This window comes from Cololabis saira, chromosome 17, assembly GCF_033807715.1.
Source record: "Cololabis saira isolate AMF1-May2022 chromosome 17, fColSai1.1, whole genome shotgun sequence".
Classification (NCBI taxonomy): domain Eukaryota; kingdom Metazoa; phylum Chordata; class Actinopteri; order Beloniformes; family Belonidae; genus Cololabis; species Cololabis saira.
In genome coordinates, this window is record NC_084603.1 from 37,262,458 (window position 1) to 37,279,229 (window position 16,772).

The window sequence follows — 16,772 nt, forward strand, 5'->3', positions numbered from 1 at the left end:
GCAACCCGAGGAACAAGATGAAGAAAAAAGGGGAGGTCATGGAAGTGTGAAAGTGCGAAAAAGACAGGGAACGAGAGGAGAAACCAGAGCGAGGAGTTAGGACAGTGGTTATGAGGGAAGGAGGGGAGGAGGAAGAGGGATGGGAGTTGGAGAGGTAAAGGATGGAGTGTGGCTTAAGAGTGTAGAGGAGGACAGGAGGGAGGACGAGGAGGTGGTGGTGGCGGGGCGTGTTTTTTTTTTATGTGTAAGCGTTTCCTTCAGCCCGGGTGATTGAGCACCTCTGCCCTGAACTCTGGGTAATGAGCGGAGAGAAAAAGGAAACTTCTGCCCTGGAAAGTTCCCAAATTATTTAGAGGCTTATGGCAGCAGTGGTGGTGGGGAGAGGGGGGGTGGGGGTGGGGGGGAATTACAATATGCACAATTCACCTTCTGGATACCACATGAAAAATAATGAAATTCCTCTTGACAGCTCTTCCAACCTCTAGCTGTATAATGATTTTTTTTTTTTTGCAACCCCCCCCCACCCTACAGCCTTTCCATCCTCCATCCTGGCTGGATCCCCCATCCCTCCCTCCCTCCCTCTTCCTGAGCCTGTAGTATCCGGGTACATCTGTTTTGCATGAGATGCATAAAATGACAGGACTTAGACAGCTACTGCATCTAGTGACAAAGATTACTGTCAGCCACCTTCGCCAGTTAATACATCATTGCCACTGGTCCGTTCCCTGCCTCTGTCTCCTAGCGACAGCCTATCCCTTGGCGAGGCCCGGTCCATGTGATGAACCAGACCCCCCCCTCCACCCCCCCGCCCTTCTCTCATTTCTTACACACCTCCCTCTGCTACTCTTCAGCTTACCTTTTACATTAAAAAGAAGAAAAAAAAGACGAGGAACTGCTTTTTTCAACTTTGCATTTTTATCATATTACCATAAAATACTGGTGAGAGCACGGCATCGGCATTCATATCTGAGCAATTTGATTCTGCCGGTGATTATGGCGTGTTTAGACTTGTTAATGTGCAGCTGCATGCAGGAGGAGAGAGTGGGGGTCGAGGGTGGGGGAGAGAATAATAGTTGCTTTTGGATATTACTTTTTTTTTCTCCCCCTATTAGTTACAGGAGTATACAAACTTTTAAATAGTGAAGAAAAAACCGCTTCGGAAGAAAATTGTGGGGCTTAATATCTTTGCAAGCCCTAATTACACGGGAGCATCTGATGGTCCGCTGGGTAAAAAATGGTTGTTTGGTTGTTGTTTTTGTGATGTTGGGTGAGGATGCTGAAGCGCTGCTCCTGCTTCATGAACACAGATGAAACAACAGGAACATGGCAGAGCGGTGGGTATGTACTGGTGGGTACATGTGCGTGACATGGGCACAAGGACACAGAAGAAGTTCTTTAAACATGTGGAATATTGATATTTATAACAAAAGACTCAGTTGACTGTATTGATAAAAATGATATTGAAACTTCAAATTGTGACGTTGTTGAAACATCAGTCGGGCTCAATACAGGTTAGCTTAGCTGACGAGTTGAATTCCTACGACTCACTCATCGTAAGAGCCAGCTCTCGACTTCACCCTGGTAAGCATCATTTGAGGTTTGATTCTCACTTCAAATATGTGAGTTGACCGACTCAATGAAGCCACTGCTGAAGTTGCCAAGTTAACTTTCACACCACGTATCAAGAATAACACTTCATACTAACAGATACTTTTTTTTTGTCTACATTTATATTAATGGTTAATACCAAGTTGGTAAAAACCTAAGGCATATATATATATATATATATATATGCATTTTTAATATATAATCATATATATTTATTGTATTAATATATTGATTGATTGATTGATTGATTGAATTGTTTATTTCGAACACATAAGGGAAAAATATAAAATCTTAAAACAAATTCAACAGCAAATACAAACAGCAAAAAAAAAAACAGTGTCCGAAAAGGTAGAAGTAAAACTTATTTAACCCTGTCCCTTTGTTACCTCTATAATATTAATAATAAATAGCTGCTAATTTACCTATTAGGCTACAGATTTTCCCATTGGTTGTGCCTTTGCACCTAACCAGCTAACAAACACAATCTTTCCTTAACATAACTCCTCAACCAAATAACTTCCCAGAACTTCCTTTTTGTACCGTTTTTTAAATAGATTTATATTGACTGAATCAAAGCTAGACTACTGCGAATATCTGTCCCCCAAAACTGCAGAGTGGGTATGTAGGTATGTACTGTATGTATGTATACTAACAGAAACTTCCCGTCACTACTGTCCTGGCTTTGGTTCACATGAAATAATCAACAATTACTTCCTCTCCACCAAACCTGAAACATCTACAAACTGTAAGTTGGATACACTGTTTATGTCTAAATTCAACTGATCATCATTACTCTGACAGGCCACACGTAACGGCGGGGGATGGGAGGGGGAGGGGGGGGATTTACGGGATTTCTAACCTGGGACACTATTGTTCACATCCAGTGATTATCTTCCAAGCACCTCACGAGTAACGCCGCTCTGACCAATCACTGACAGGGCGACGTTTCATGATCTTCTCTACATGAAAGTGTAGAGACGGGGAGGGGAGGAACATTTTATATTGAGGTGTATTCTCTTATGCAGCTTAAGAGGGAGGAAGAGGAAGCTACCCCCCCCCCCAATGTTTTGTTAGATGTTTGATTCAAATATCAACAAATACGGCATCATCCAAAAATCCCTTACCCTACCTTTAACCCAACCTGTTGTCTGGGACAAATCACTGCCCACTCCTTGATGTCCTTTCAAAGTAAATGCCAAATTTGTATTATCTTGTTGTCACCGTCATCCAGACCTCAGTGACCTCGTGGTTAACTACTCCTACATTTGTGGTAACCTTTAGACTGACATTAGACATTCTCCCTTTCTTTCTAATTCATAGTAAAATTGATATAGTGTAGTTCTTAATAAACAAAACAAAAAGATGTCCAGGCAATATGGATGTTATTTAGCCCAGAGGAAGTACAGTATGAACATATGAACCAATGCCATGCTTTTAGGTTCTTCCAGGATGATTTTGGCCTTGAAAGTTTTCGTGTTGACAAAAGCTCAGAAAGCAAATGAAGTTTGAGGGTCAAAGGTTTTTGCAGGTCAGGGATTGTTTAATCAAAAAAGTAATTTGCTGATTGTATCTTCTCTCTTCTTTTATAAGAGTTCTGTGACAAAATTAATTAGAAATATGTCAAGCAATCACGTAGTCATATGTAACATAATTCATATTCTGCTATACATATATATGTGATATGTGTGTGTGTATATATATATATATATATATATATATATATATATATATATATATATATATATATATATATATATGTATATAAAAAAGCTAAGCAAGCACTCCCTGTTCCAGCAGAGGTGGTCAAATAGAAATACTGATGAATGATCCATAACAAAGTAATATTACCTTAAACTGTCCTCTTAATTAAATGACCTATTTTGTTGTAAAAGCGATCAATGAAATCTGATGTTTATATGCAAATTAACAGCTGTACATTTCCTCATGAAACCTCCAGATCCCTTGCTGGGGTCAAGCGGTGTCGGGGGGGGATGTGAACCGTACCCGTCACATTTCCTCCACCCGTTTCTCCGTCGCTAGGGGTGAACATGCTAAATGTACACACCGTGGAGCATTCTTCAGATCCGACTCTTACTGTATCTTTTCTCTGAAAGTTGCTGAAGACCAAAATAGCGAGGAAACGTGGAGAGTCCTGAGTTTCCTTGTGGGAACTTGGCAGAAGCACAACTGTTAAATAAGCATCAACAGACTCTGGTTAGAGCCACTTAAAGCGGTTCTGAAAAGCAACCTCGGCCAGAGAGATTTTGACGTCTTTATACTTTTATAAAGTAGGCTACCTGTAAATAACTGATTACATGATGAGCAAATAAACACTCATAAATATAACCACAGCCACCCTTTGATTAAAGAAAAACAAAGAAAAGGCAGATGACACTAGTTTCCGAGCACGTTTTATGTTATTTGAGGCGGGGAGCGCTAGGAAGGAGCTCACAGACGCGTGAGCTCCAGCGTGTGCGTCGCAGATCAGCATCTTGTGTTATTAAAATGAGGACTGTGCAGCCTCGGCGGAGGGATGTGCTCTCTTAGTCCTTATTCCTGCTTTTCTGACTTATTAATGCCACAAGTCTGTAATCCCAGGACCAAACATACACACACTCGCGCACAAATACTGATCCCTGCTGTATGATGCAGAGAAAAAAAGTGGAACAAGAGAGCAGACAAAAGAGAATGCCTTTTTATTTCTCCGTCCTTGTTCTTACCCCTTTGTCTACCACTTCTCTGTTGTCATTCGCTTTAGATTTATCTGTTTTTATTGACTCGCGTTGGTTCACTCTTGTCATTATTTCCACCTCTTTCTTTTCTCTCATCCCCACCCCGCTCCCTCCACCACCACCACCCCCCCACCCCGCCAGCCCTTCTCCCCTCCACTGACATTGTAATGTTACTGCACACGACTTTATCTCGCCTGAAAAGGTGAAGCCATGAATGATCTCTCCAATTTAAAAGCACTCAACCCTCACGCCGCCTGAAATGAATATTTTGCATATATTCATGCAACAATGATTCAATTTGAGGATATTATTTGCAAACAGTGGCTGAATTCTCCGCTGCATTAATAATGGAGCGGGAGGGCCGATATCACCAGGATGAAAAATGTATTTATTCTGACATGTTTAGAATGAACCGGCGCGATTAATTAAAAAGTAAACAATAAAGAGAAGAGTGAGATGGGAAAAGACAGATGGGATGAGTTGAAAAGGTGACAACTTCCTCCGCGGAGACGGTTTGGCTTGAAAACCATGAGAGCCCAGCAGCACAGCAAGAATTTCGGCAAATTTGTCACAAAGATTCGAGGAAAAAACTGGTTATTTTAACTGGGGATTTGGTTGAATTAGGGAGCAATGAAGTAGATGCACCAATGGACACAAAGCCACGGACAGAAATACCCAGATAATACCCGAGGAAGCTCATTGTTCAGTGACTTACATGGCTCCTCGTCGAGAGCCCTGACAGATTCTAAACACGTGTTACCACGTTGTTTTTGTTTTCTCAATGATAAAATATCCTTCAATCAATAAGGAAATCAATCAAATACATTTTTACAACAATAATTGTCCGTGAAGTGTGATATTTGAAGAAATATCTTATTGAGTAATGTCCAGTGTCAGAACATCTTGGTGCTGTCTTCTGTCAAATAACATAAAACACTTTTATAACATTTATCTGCTGTCTGAGAACTATAACGATGATCTCTCATAGGTTTTATTGTGAATGTTGTTGAATAACTGCAAGATATTCTGGCAGAGTTTGGAAAAGAGTCTTCAAAATAGAAACACTGGTGAGACCGGTTCTGCCAATAGTGACTGTAGGCGAAGTGGAAGATGTAAAGTTTCCAAATATTACCGTATTTTCTGGACTATAAGCCGCACCTGCATATAAGCCGCATCCAATCTATTTAAAAAAAAAAGATATGCAAGCCGCAAATATTTATGTTGTTAGATAAGATATTTACTACATGTACAGAAGGATTTTGAACTGTAAATAATACATACATGAAATCAAATAATACATGTATGTATGTACCTAAATAGATCCTTTCCTAACAGTGTCTTTTAACACGGCAGCAACTTTGCAACTTTGCTTCTACCTACTTCTATCTGCTAGAGAAGAAGTAGCGTATTCTTCTTTGCATTTATTTTGTCTTAGTTTTGATTCTAATTCCGGTTAGAGCGGCCCGAGCGGTGGAAGAAAAATCCACAGAATAGCCGCACCTTTGTATAAGCTGCACGGTTGAAAACCTATGAAAAAAGTAGCGGCTTATCCATCCATCCATTATCTTACCCGCTTTATCCCTTGCGGGGTCACGGGGGTCTGCTGGAGCCTATCCCAGCTCATTTTAGGTGAGAGGCAGGGGTTACACCCTGGACAGGTCACCAGTCCATCACAGGGCCACATATAGACACACAAACCATGCTCACAATCATACACACGCTCACACCTACGGGCAATTTAGAATCATCAATTAACCTAATATGCATGTTTTTGGACTGTGGGAGGAAGCCGGAGTACCCGGAGAGAACCCACGCAAGCACGGGGAGAACATGCAAACTCCACACAGAAAGGCCCCTGCCGGGCCTGGGAGTCGAACCGGGGACCTTCTTGCTGTGAGGCAACAGTGCTAACCACTAAGCCACCGTGCTGCCTTAGTAGCGGCTTATAGTCCAGAAAATACTTTGTGTTACTTGGTCCCTTTTTAATCAACTTTTGTGAGTATCAATGGCTGCGTGACTTGGAATCAACATTCATGATAATACCTTGTATGCTGAACCTAAGTGAGCCAATCACGTCACTAACATCCATGTCAACCACATCCCGTCCAGCAACCCCAATCCCACTGAGAAGACCAAGACCCAGCAACAATAACACGACCTCCAATGAGACACAATTCTCAGACGCTTCACGACTTCACATGATGTAATGGCAACGGCTGAAACTAACTGTGGCAGACACATCTGTCAGGGAGCGAACAGAACCGTTGCCAGTTATCCTCCTAACACATCCAAGTAATATGAGGATTATTATCCATGCTGGCTCTTTTGACACTCTAAGAAGGAAAACTGGCTCTGAGATTATGAAAAATGACTCTTTTGTGATGGCAGAGAAGCTGAGCGACTGTCAGCTACAACATGTATTCGCTTAGTTTCCAGTGAAACTTCTGGGAGAAGAATCATTTGTCTCAGCAGACTCGTTGGCCAGAATACATGGCTGACAATGGGATGCCTCACCCAAGAGAGGGGGGCCTATTCATCATTTCAAAATCTTTGGGAATTGTAAAAATTGCTTATAAGTGGCACAAAGGGAAGAAAATCGTGTTAAAATGTGAGTTTCAGTTTTCTTATGATGGAATATTTGATTATTTTTCTGAAATGACAGCCAAGCTTTTGCTGTTTTCCGTCCACACTATCAGTAAAAACCACCCGAAGTAACTTTGGACTGTCCCAAGTGTCTCTCATGAGAACTTTCCGGCACTGCATCAAACATCAGCTCGGATCGATGTGAAGTGAAGTTAACTCACAGAGCCAGTCAGTCTTTTTTATATATCATGATATCATTAGTACCCAATACCAGACCCAAGAAAATGATGATGAACGACTAAAGGAGAGGACAGAAACCAGTGGCCGAGCAAGCGCCCACACAAGATTCACTCTAGGACTTTACTACATGTTTAGACAACCACCGTCTCCCCTTGATTTTTCTATGTTAAAAGGTGATTTTATTATGTAAAGCACTTTGTGTTACTCGTGTATGAAAAGTGCTGTATAAATAAAGTTTGATTTGATTTGATTTAATTTAGAAACTGACAATGACTCTGTATTTCCATATATATATTTATATATATATTCCATATATAAGGCGCACTGCATTATAAGGCGCACTAAATATATGGTAAAATACCGACCTATAGTGGCTGGGGTTGAGTTACGTATCTACCTGATGGAGCTGTGCTACAGGAAATGCTACAAAATCTTACAGCAAATGCAAAAAAAAAAAAAAACAAGAAGAAAAGTACCGTATGTCAAACTTTATTAACAAAATAAAAACCAGCTTTGCTCCGTCTCACTTCTGTGATGATTCCTGACGTTTTTAGCACCGTTACTTCGGCGAAACCAACTACATTACCCACAATCCCCCTGACTACAGTAACAGAAATTACCGTAACGATCACATATAAGGCGCACTGCATTATAAGGCGCACTGCCGGTTTTTGAGAAAATTAAAGGCTTTTAGTTGCGCCTTATAGTGCGGAAAATACGGTACTTTAATTGTACTTCTCTGCACCGGCCTGCACACAAACATGTGTTGCTCAGGCTGAGAATATTAAAAAGGGGGGGCAGAGCTAAACATGGAAAATCTTCCTTTGCGTTAAACCGGCTTTAAATTATAGAAGTGTCATTGAATCCCGACTTCTTTGTGCTAGCCCACCTGCTGCTGTGTGGACACCATAGGTAAGAATAAGAACATGTTGGTGCGGGCACACAATCGGCCCCTGAAAAAGATGCTGTGGCGTGCAAAAGCAAAGGCATTCAATGGTTCTCTGAGCCCCAATCAGGGGTCATCAACTCCTCTCAACCACTCAGGGCTCTCACCAATCAGAGCTGATGCTAAAGTAAAGACAGAGAACTAATGAACATGTGCTTTAAACATGGGAGTGATCTTCAGAAGTGGGTGGCCTTGTTGAACAATCTGGCTCCCATCTCAGCGATGCTCAACCAAATCAATGTCCTTTTCGGTGTCAAGTCTGTACACATTCATTTAGTTCCATTTAATGTCAGATAACTGGCTAAATCTTTTCTTTTTTGATGAATGATCTGATCTATGTGGAACATTTGGATTGTCTGCTGCCAGTTAAGATTTTTTAAATAACTGCAGACACACAGCAACACTGACAGATGATGATCAGTCTGTAAAACACTGTAAAGGAGGACAGATTGTAATAATTTCTCTTCACAGTTTGTATGTAATGACACTGACCCAGCTGAATGTACATCATCCCAATATTCTGCTCTTGAACTGAAAGCCGAGTTCTCATATTCTCATATTCATCACTACTTCCTCAAGATTTCTTAGAGCTGATCTCACTTGGCTTCAGTAGATATGATAGATTAACCCTGAATGGAGACTTGAATATTCAAATTAAGAAAAAGAAAATCCAGACATGTGGAATTTGTAATAACATTCTGTTCTTGGGAGAGCAATACACCTTTAATGTGTTCAAATACACCATTAGAAGATAAAACAGAACTAAAATGTCAACGTTTTTTATTGGCCTTTTATGCTGGTGCAAAGACTGCATAAGAAGAAGTGGACGAGCCACTGTGATGTCATCGGTGTCTGTTCTGAAGCTCATAGAGCCAAGTTCAGCCTGGACTGCAGCAATCTGCCCGTTTCTGAAACAGCGACTCGTCTACACCAACTTTACTTGGCCAGGTAGTAGGTATACTGTACTTAATTTTCCACTTTTTCTGTAATCTCACATGTGTTTCCTTTATTTGGCTGCCGAATGGATTCAAATACAACCTGGCGTTTGTGAGATGAGCTCACTTTTATATATTCAGTAATCTAATGGAAGAAGTTGATGATAAACATGTCACAAGCATCCCTAATAATAATATTATTAATAGCTCAACAGAACCTTCTGGGAAGTTGGTGGCTCGTTAGTGTACGCATGTTGGTAACTCATTTCACATTTTATAATACATGTAATTTTTCGTATAATGAAACATGTTTTTATTTTTATAGCAAACTTCTGCATTTTTTTGTGTGATTGTGCACATGATGTCATCCTGAAATGGGTTTTCAGTTTTTATGAAGACTATTATTAGTTGGATCTTTTAATAATTTACCAACATTTTTGAAAAGAAATAATACTTTGCCTCACTGGAAAGCGGAAACACAGTTGGCTGTGAGTGGTGTGTGTGCATGCGCGCGCGTGTGTGTGTGTGTGTGTATGCACGCGCGTGTGTGTGTGTGTGTGTGTGTGTGTGTGTGTGTGTGTGTGTGTGTGTGTGTGTGTGTGTGTGTGTGTGTGTGTGTGTGTGTGTGTGTGTGTGTGTGTGTGTGTGAGGGCTTTACAGAAGTTCTCTCAGTATGAATCAGTTTCCTGTGTCATTAGTCTAGATCCACTCTAATGATGGTCCCGCTGGAGCGCCACTTCACACACGCGGACACACACAGAGACACACTCACACACACACACACACACACACACGCGCTGAAATCCAGGCTGCGTCAAGTGCGACCGATATGAGAGGCTGCGGCTGCATATGTGAGCATATGTATGTAAATTCCCCCATTTATGGCATTATCTGGAGGAGGTATTGTCTCTCCAACGTAATGTATGACTGCCAGGGAAACATGAAAGGGAAGGAGGGAGAGAGAGAGAGAGAGAGAGAGAGAGAGAGAGAGAGAGAGAGAGAGAGAGAGAGAGAGAGAGAGACTCATATGCATGCCCAGGACTGATACGGCATAACATATAATGACAGTTCCTGCATATGGAAGAAGAAACATGGAGACAAATTAGAGCGAGAATTAAAAAGAGGAGTGGGAGAGAAGAAGCAAAATAAGAGGAAAAAGAGGGGTTGAACTGAAGAGGCTTGAAGAAAAGACGGGGAACAGTGGGAGAAGAGCTTAACAGGGTCGGACTGATTTTGGGACTTTTCAAAGTGATTTTTTTTTCGAACAAAGGATGGCTGATGTTTCATATCATGACCAACTTCAGCTCATGACGGTAGGAATGAAAGCCTGTGCCTGTGTATCACGACAGGCGTGGAGGGCACTGACGTGACAAAAGGTTATTTTCAAAAAAACGCCTAATTCCTAAAGAGGCTAGGGAGAAGAAGCACAGAAGAAACAACAAAGACAAACAGACAAACATGAGCGTGTTTACGATGAGCATAGACACGCACACCAAGAGTGTGTGTTCTGGGCCTGAATGAGGAGAAAAACCGTCATCAAGCTCTGAATAATAGCCAGGTGGTGTGAAGCCACTGGCTCAGCTCACATAAGAAAACCCCAAACAGAGACTTGTGTTTAAAAATAGACGCGCACTCAGAAGCTGGGTTTTCAGCCACATACGGGGCTAAGTTTAAACCAAATTAACCTGTTAACCCTTAGGGATTTTGGAGGTGAATTTCGCCTGAACATGCCTATGCAAATGAAATCAATAATATCTCCACAATTATAAGGACAATATGCACAATCTTGGTCTCAATGCATAGCGAAGAACTAACAGCATAAATTTCCTACATTTCCAGTGTCAGAAAAATGTTGAATGTTCACAGGCCTGAGAAAATTGTGATAAACCAAAGAAAAGAAATTAAATGTTTATCCACATCTAATTAGGGCCCGAGCAGTGCGAAGGCCCTATTGTATCTGTAGGAATCTTTTTTTTTTTTCTCGATGAAATGAGGGCCTTTTTTCCCCCCTAAACGTGCCCCAAAAGTCACCAAATTTTGCACCAAGCCAGGCCTGGCGAAAAATTTGATATTTAATGGTTTGCATTAATGGGCGTGGCAAAATGGCTCAACAGCGCCCCCTAGAAAACTTCGGGCCTCAAGCCCCACGATACGGTTTGACGTACATGCACGAAAATCGGTACACACCTGTATCATGTCGCAACTTAAAGAAAAGTCTCTTGGCGCCATGGTTGAAACCGAACAGGAAGTCGGCCATTTTGAATTAATTGGGTAATTTTGGCACAATTTATGCCATTTCTTCGGCCGTTAATGCGGCCCAAACCGTAACGTGCACCCAGGTGTGTCCCTACTTTCTGCCATAACTTTTGAATGGTTTGACTTAAAGACTTGTGGGTGGTGTCATCGGACTCGGTTTTGAGTCCTTCAACATAATTGGTGTAAATTAGCCCCGCGCCTTCATCTGATTGGTTGATATCTGATAGTTCCTACTTTGTGCCATAACTTTTGAATGGTTTGATATAGAGAGTCGTGGGTGGTGTCATCCACTAAATGTTCAGGCCTGAAGAATCTACATGCAAGTCATACAAGCTTCCACTGCAGCCTGAACGTGCACAAGGGTGCAAGGGCCCATTCATCGCTGCTTGCAGCTTTAATTTTTTTCTCTTTCCTTTCTGTGAAACTTGAAAAAGACTAAATAAAAAGTATATAAAAAAGAAAGTGTAGCTTTTCTAGTTTTATATGATACCCACTACGTTGGGATGGAGAAAATTGATCTCTTGCGTTCTGCTGCGTTTTGTTTCGGGTGTTGCTCGTGTTGGGGGCGCCATATGTATTTTGAAGTTTTTGTAGTTTTGACACATTGGCTTTAGGGCTTCTTGTTTGAGAAACAATTGGAAGAAAATACCCTGACAGCACTTGAGGTACTGTTCCACACATGAACTTTTTTCTGCTCCATCGGGGGGAAGGTGTTAATGCCCATTTTAATCCCATTCTGTCATCTTTATTTTTTTTTTTAGATTTTCTTTCTTCATTTTTTTTCAAAGTCCAAACTTCAAGCCAGCACATAATTCAGCAAATCCTGCAGCGTACTTATAAATGATAGTGGTAAGTGATGAAAGTAATAGTTTAAGTTGCATCGGAAGCGTAACAAGGCTTAAAGAAAATACATTAATTTATAAAAACGTATTTCTAAATTCCTGAAATGATTGCTTTCTGATCTGGAAAAGTGACGTTTACCGAGCATTTCCAGCGGCATGTATCAGGAAGATTGAGAGGAAGCAGAGGAAAAAGAATCTGTGGAGACAGAGTGCGATGGTGAGCCCGAGGACAGCCGTGACCTCACACGGCACTGACCCGCCTGTCACAGCGCTGCCTCTCGGAGAAAGAGCTTACCATTCTACACGTGATCGCACAAATGATGGGATGTGTGCTGTGAACTGGGGTGACACAGCGATTTCCTGACACTGTTGTCACATGAAGACGACTTTGGTAGCAGTTCCACACATGTAGGCTACGTGTTAAAGGTAAGAGAATTTGGACCGGCGGGTCTAGTCTAGTCCTGTGTCTCTGGAAAGCTCGTGTTGGAGCTCGTGTGGGGGTTCTGTGGAGTGGGAATGTCAGGGTGTAGCTCTCATTACCTCACCTTGTTAATTACACCTGTGCAGCTCCTGCTGTCACTTGTTAACGTATCTTTTATTCATTTAATTTTTGAATATATAAATCGAAGGCCTGGTCCCCAGTAGGGCTGTAATGGTACGGTATGGTGACAGTGATGGTACAGTATACCGCGGTATTTCAGCTTATGGTATTTTATTTGGGTACTAGTGTTCAAGAAATCATCGACAAAACAGATAAGTATCAGTATCAAATGATCAAATTAATATGCATGCTTTATGTAAATACAACGTATATTTGGATAAAAAAACAGGATAAACAGGATAAAACAGGATAAAAAAACAGTACAGCACGCGTTTTTATCAGTCTCTCTGACGAACACCTCTCTTCAGAAAGGCAAAAAGCCGTCTCATCCTTATAAATTTAAATGACACAAAATACACCCCATTAAAAAAGTCAGAGAGCCCACGAGCAACAATTTTTCGTTTTTTTTTGTTAACTCAAAACATAGTACAAACATCAAAAAGAAAACACATACCTGTGCAACAGGATAAAAAAACAGTACAGCAGGCGTTTTTATCAGTCTCTCTGACGAACACCTTTAAGAGAGAGCCACAAAAAGCTGGATGAGAATCGACCTGAAAGGCGACTAGCCTCGCTTAAACCACCCTCACCAGCAATACTCAGCAGTGCTATACAAAGTAAAACACACACACCTAAATGAAAAACACGCTACAATAACATAATACAGCATAACAAACACATAGCACAGGTTTATGTATCTTTAACATCCTCTTTATCAACTTTTTTTTACCAGAGCGCACATGTCTTACCTCTCTTCAGAAAGGCAAAAAGCCGTCTGAAGAAAAGTGCGCGAAAAAGCAGGAAGTGACCTCCCGTCACAACAAAACAAAGTGAATTAACAAAATAAAAGCTTCCTTACCAAAATAAAATTGACTTTTAGTGAAAATTAACTAACTTATTTATACATCGGTTACATCCAGTCTCTAGAGATTATATAATACACACACACAAACACACTTATGCTATAGTAGAGGCCTTATGTGAAGATGTATATAGTATTTTTGTCATACTGCCTCTATTATGCATTTCTTTGTGCATCTATTGATTATAGCCCATCTTTCTCTCTCCTTCTTTCTTTTATCTTTCTTTTCTTTCTTAAGTCAAATTTCGGGTTGTGCTTTGGCGTGACGTCACTGCCATGCGCCAAACAAACAACTAATGTACAAATGAACAAAGCGCTGCAAAGCGCTGCAAAGCGCTGCAAAGCGACGTAGTGATGTCTTGTAGGTCTGCATCTTCTGTAGACAACAAGACCGCCGCTCCATGGAGAATGAAAGACGTGCAACAATAACCTGCTCTTTGAATGAAGCCGGGTAGACCGGGTACTGTGGGATTTAAACTGATTCATCTTACCTGCTTGGACTTAAATGATCAACTTCTGGTTCATACAAAATGTTTTTTTTTATTCATGAACCATCCCCTCACGGCAATTCAACCAATGAGAAGAAACTTAAGATCCTCCAGACATTTCACCAATCACAAACTGTTTCTCTTTGCTAAGCAGGGCGATTGGATGCAGAGGGAAGGTGTCGGAAGGCATTATGGGAAATGGAAAAACGCAGGATCATCATTACAGCAATGTGTGATGTGTTTCCATCACCACAAAATCTCCATCCATCGATGGTATGGAAAAGATCTGACTTGTGCCCATCTCCTGCAGCTTGCAAACAGATCTGAACAGCCTTGTTAAACCTTATTGCCTCTTATGCAGGGGAGATGTTCCTGGCAGCACAACCAGATCCTAAAATGCCTGGCAACAGCTCTCCAGAAAAAGAGAACTATGAACTCTTTGCCTGATGGAGTAACAGCACTCAAGCAAGATTTGTCCAAGAAAGATGGATCACACATGGGCTTTCTTCCACTAAGTCACATCTAGGTCATCTTGACACATACCAGGACTGCAGAATACTGGTGGACAGTGGCCAGCAGCTAATCTTCCCAGTGAAAACAGCCTACATGAAACTCATTATAGACTTGATCCTAAGATCCACGGCACGGGAGAGACATCTTAGATCCTGGATCCTGGAGGTCACAATCCCATGGGAGTTCAAACATGCTTACAAATGTGAGAAGCTGCATTATGCTGAAGTCCGGAATTATCAGTAAAGCAACCCATCTGGAGTCCCACTGAATGGGCTGCAGGAGATTTGTAGCCTTTTCAACCATCATACCGTTGTTAGACCTCAGACACCATGGCCAGACCTCGCTTCAGCTGGTTAAAACAATCTCAGAGACTGCGTTAAGAATCAGCAGGTGAATCTGGCTCAAGCAGAATGACCCATGCTGGGCCCTTATCACAAAATCGCATACGCAGAGGTCCGATCATCCTCCAGAGGGTGGCCCTTGCGTATAGTGTCGAAAAACCCAAGCACCCAACGATGCAGGGGTACGCTACAGATGATGTGCTGTTTGTTCCGCATTCCTGAGCTACGAACAACGACTTGGACAGCTGCATCTACCACTCAAATCATGGTAAAACCCATGCACGTGCTCAAGACGCTGTGACACAAAGGACGGTCTGAACATCTTCTCCTACATTTGTTGATTCTGAGAAAAAGTAAATCTTCTTTTTATTAAAAGGCCATGTGATATTCTTGATATTTGTCTTTAATATTCTAAAGTATCTATTTTGAGGTGTGATGGGCGCAAAGCCGATATAAAAGTAGAAAGACCAAAATGGCTGGAAATTGCCATCTGATGCTTTGGGAAGCATGATTCAGTTGCAAATTGGATTAATGCAGCTGGTTTCTTTGGCTACATTAGTTGCCCTGCCCTCATGAATTTTGGGGTGATAATTAACAGCTCTTTTAAGTTGGCCAAACAGACCAATGTAATAGTAAAATCTAGATTTCTCCAAGTAAGAGTGCTTGCCAAGTTGAAGCCTTTTCTCTCTTCCAAAGAACTGGAAAAAGTCGTGGACACTTTTGTTTCCATTAGAATCATTGAGTGACATTTGAGAAACTGCAGAAGCAAGCCACCAGATTATAGTTTCGTACTACTAAAACTAATCTAATCGGATAGTTTCACTGTATTTTCTGGTGCCGTTCATTTCCATGCTCCATGAGCACGTAGCTGAATGTTCTGACTCCTTGAACAGGATGCCTTGAAGGGGCATGCTCATTTGACGTGTTTGCCAGTGTTTACCACTGTGTATGGCACGGTGCACAGTTTGGACTGTCATTCATACTTACACTGTAAATATGGGAAGCAGTGTAGTGGAAGAGATCTGAAAATTACTCCGCTGCGTGCCTCGGTGACGAAATTAATAAACGGAGGCATGGAAGTGGAACGGGTTTTGACAATGCAAGTCTCTCTCTCATTCCATCCCTTTCTTCTCAGCCCTGCTGTCCTATTTCCCGCTCCTTCTCACTCTACTGTGGCCTAATAAGGCCAATTACACGCTGGTTCTTTCATTCATTATAGGCATGGGCCCCGACCCCTCTTTGTGGACTCCTAATAAATACTAACACAGAGAAATAGCCAGGGCCCGGGCTTACTTATGAACCTGTTAATAACTGGGTGCTGTTGCACTGATGGAAACAGCTTCCTCAGCAGCCTGTCTGTCTGGCTGCCAGGCAAACACAAACACACAATAGATAAGAGTAAAAAAGAGAAAGAGAGGGAGCTAGCCCTCTAGTTAGCCTCTGAGACAATGCTTTGGCGAATGACAAGCGCCGGCAATTAACGCTTCCATGGCGGAGGGGTAACCCTATACATCTTTGTCTGTTTCAATCACAAAGAAACGCCACTCTTGGTAAGAATTAGGACCGAGGATGTCATCAATATCCCTTAACCTGCTTCATGTAGCTCCGTGTAGGTGAATGCATGATAGATTGTTTTTGCCAGCCTATTAAAAGCGACGTCGGATGCATTAACAGAAGAGACTGGGACACACCCGTCAAACCTGGAGCCGGTGAAACAGAGGTTTGTGTTTGGCTTAGCATCCTCATGGCCCATTCTCCAAATTTATGTTCCCCTCACTCACTTTCTCTCCCATGACAGACCTTGATATCTAATCAGCCTCCATTC